General features: G+C 40.9%; 1 non-coding gene across 1 annotated transcript; it reads left to right on the top strand.

The window, feature by feature from the left end:
• The first annotated feature begins 3,468 nt into the window (after positions 1-3,468).
• On the top strand, positions 3,469-3,540 carry TRNAS-GGA (transfer RNA serine (anticodon GGA)). Its single transcript has one exon. It is a non-coding gene; the product is annotated as a tRNA-Ser (tRNA).
• Positions 3,541-3,776: the final 236 nt, after the last annotated feature.

The raw sequence follows: 3,776 nt of genomic DNA, 5'->3' as shown, positions 1-3,776 counted from the left end.
GTGACATGGCACCCTGCACTGATGTGTTTGAAATGACAGTAAAATAAATCTAAAATTGCCTTTGGCTTAGTTTTGCTGTTCATCTTCTTAAAATGAGAGACGATATGGTGTAGTGGCAACAATATGGGTTTTGGAGTTAAGATAAAGTATCACAAGTAGTGATATGAACAGACTCACCATTTATGCCTCTGATTTCCCATATGACTTTGTAAAAGGCATTAATAATGGTAACACGAGTGAGGTATGCATTGTAGATTAGGTATTCTACTACGTGATTTACATAATACATCTCTTAGTAGTCATCATGGTTTTGCCATTCAGTCGCTAAGTCATATCTGACTCTTGACGACCCCATGGACTATAGCCCACCAGGTTTCTCTGTCCATGGGGTTCTTCCAGCGAGAATTCTGGAGTGGACTGCCATTTTCTTCTCCAGGGGATCTTCCCGATCCAGGGATCAAACCCAAGTCTCCTGCATTGGCAGGCAGATTCTTTACCACCGACCCATCAGAGAAGCCCTGTACTCATCATATCTGCCCCATAAAGAGTGTGACACTGTGATTCCAATGTTCAAAGTAAGAACACCAAGGCGTAGTGAGGGGAGACGATTTTCCCAAAGACCCAGAGCTAGAGAGTGAAAAGATCAAATTCAGAACCTCAACTCAGAGCAGTCACATTCTACCCTATTTTCTTGAGCACTAGGTCTGAGACATTACAAAATGCAGGTGACTAAACAATAATGGTAACTACACAAACAGGTTGAAAGAAAGCCAAAGTCGCTCAGTTATGTCCGACTCCTTGCGACTCTGTGGACTGTACAATCCATGGAGTTCTCCAGGCCAGAATACTGGGGTGGTTTGCCTTTCCCTTTTCCAGGGGATCTTCCCAACCCAGGGATTGAACCCAGGTCTCCTGTATTGCAGGCGGATTCCTAAGAGCTGAGCCACAAGGGAAGCCGAAGAATACTGGAATGGGTAGCCTATCCCTTCTTCAGCAGATCTTCCCAACCCAGGAAATCAAACCGAGGTCTCCTGCATTATAGGTGAATTCTTTACCAACTGAGCTATCAGGGAAGCCCAAACAGGTTAGGTGCTTACTATGTGACTGCCCCAGCCCTAAACACTTACTAATTTTAATTTCATAAATCCTCACTAACCTGAGGTAGTTCCTCTTATAGAAGAGGAAAGGCGAGGTACAAGAAGTTAAGCTCTAGGCCATACAGTTATTAATTATTATGACAAAAATATGAATCTAGGTATTCTGACTCCAAGTGATGCTTTTTTTTTTTTTAAACTGATAAGGTCCATCTTAACTATTTGTTGAATGAACCGATACATTTTCCCTTTCCTAGTCCTAATTCTTCATTGCAAAATGTCTGTGATTAATAATAGCTCCCAGTGTAATGACATATATAGGTCATAATTTTGTGAAGGTAAACATCATTATCATTCCTTTTATGAGGATAGAATCAGCATTTATGCACCTGGGGAAGTGTTTGGTAGTGTTGTCCACTTCACTCATTCAGGAAAGGGTAGAGCAGACACTTAATCCAGGCTTAATGCTCTGTTGCTCACCTGTTCCATGTTGCCTCATCTAAAGTGGACGGTCTTGTTAAAAGGTCCTTATTTATTGGATGTTTTGTCATTGCAGACTTGTACTGTTTCTAAGACCACCTGTTCCTTCATTTATTGCAACTTAGAAATAAATAAATCCAATTTAGTGTTAGGCAGGGGTAGAGGGTAGAGAGAGCTGAGTCACTGGGTTGTTGAGAAGATTTCTAAAAGCCATTTTCAGCTTGCAACCTAGAAAGCACAGCCTGAGTGACTTGACACATTGAAATTCAAATGTATCTTTCTGGCAGCAAACTGGGTCCTGGGAAGCCTGAGTCTGGGCAAGCCGAGAAGTAATGAAGCCCTGCTTCTCATGTCATTGACTCTGGCATTTCAAGCACCACGTTCATAACAGAAGACGCAGGCTGCTAGGTCCCTCTCTACTTCAGTAAATTGAAAAGGTTCCACAGGGGAATATGGCAGCAGGGATGAAAGAAAAATAACATTCCTTTTTCCACTGTACAAAAAGGAGGTGCTGACAATGTTTATTCAAAAGAGTAACCTCTGGAAATGGTGCTGGGACATGGTGACATTATGTCTAGTCATACTTCAGTAAAGACATCCAGCGTCCTAGGGGGTGGAGAAATAGCGCTGCTATTATGGCATTTTATTTATTTATTTGTGTTTAGAGTAAGCAGTGAAGAAATTTAGGTCTAAGAAAGTTCTCCCATCCCAACTCAATTCCTTCTGTGTAGCAGCTTGGAGCTTAGGTTGCTGTTAACATAAACCCAGATGCAGATTAGCTTAGATTCAAAAGATTTAATGGATTCCATGATAAAAAAAATCTCAGGGTACCAACTTCAGACATGTTGGATATAGGAGTGCAAATAATAGAGTGAAGGTCCACAATTTCCCTGCTAATTGTGTCGTCTCTGCTTCCTCTGGTTTGACTCTGTTCTGTTGGTATTGTTGCCCCGTGGTTCCTATGTTGTCTGCAGGGTCTCTCAGAGCTGCTGTTTCCTTAGTCCCTGTCCATGTAAAACTCCCAGAATTGAGTCCCTTTGTTTCCAATTGGCTTGGCTTGGACCATGTGTCTATACCTGAAACAGTTTTGCTATTGAGCTACAGTATTTGATTCCCTTAAGCCACCCTTGGAGTTCCAGATACACTCAAACCTTAATGGAACATATAAATTCAAAATGCAGGAAAGATGTCCATTTATTAATAAAACCTCGGATTTTTACAAAAAGATAATAAAGGGGTGCTGGGTAATAAAACCAGACTATGTCCAATATACCTACTCTTCTAAGACCTCAGAAAGTAATGACCAATTAATTTCTAATCAGTCACAGAACTGAAACTTTACATCTTATCTAACTGAAAGATTGCAAATTCATAACTCAAGGACTCAGTTTACCCCAAAGATATGTTTTATGTGACTTGTAAAGTTAGTTTTTATTATAATTTGAGTTAATATATAATTCTTAAAAACAAACAAAAGTCCGTATATTTTGGTTTCTTCTAAGAAAATGGATGATTAAACACCTCTGAGCCAACATTCTACCTTGGCAATTATCAGCTAAAGTTGAGCAGTTACTTTCTTCTTTAAGCCAAGGAAAGATGCTCCAGTTTACTGTCTGAAAAATGTTAATAAACTATTACATTTCTCTATAAAAAGGGAGAGGTTAGTATGAGTGGTTCATGTGTATCAAGAAGATGAAGTAGACTTATACTTTAGGAAAGCAAAGAATAAGCCCTAAAAGTTTGATAAGCAAACACTTGATACAGTTTGTTTAGATTAAGGAAAGTAGGCTTTTGCAATGGAACTCTGGATCAGTTTCACGTACCATTCTTTTACAGATGATGAAGTTAGGACTAAAGATGACAGCATCTTGCTAAGATGCTATAATCATGGGCTTCCCTGGTGGCTCAGAGGTTAGAGCATCTGCCTGGAGTGCAGAAGACTCGGGTTCGATCCCTGGGTTGGGAAGATCCCCTTGAGAAGGAAATGGCAACCCACTCCAGTACTCTTGCCTGGAGAATCCCATGGAGTGAGGAGCCTGATAGGTTACAGTCCATGGGGTCGCAAACAGTTGGACACGACTGAGCGGCTTCACTTTCACTTAAAGGATGAATTGTACAGCATAAATCCGGAGAAGGCAACGGCACCCCACTCCAGTACTCTTGTCTGGAAAATCCCATGGACGGAGGAGCCTGGTAGGCTCC

This window comes from Ovis aries, chromosome 2 (assembly GCF_016772045.2).
Source record: "Ovis aries strain OAR_USU_Benz2616 breed Rambouillet chromosome 2, ARS-UI_Ramb_v3.0, whole genome shotgun sequence".
NCBI lineage: Eukaryota > Metazoa > Chordata > Mammalia > Artiodactyla > Bovidae > Ovis > Ovis aries.
Note: the sequence above shows the minus strand (reverse complement) of the source record. Positions and strands in the feature narration are given on the sequence as shown.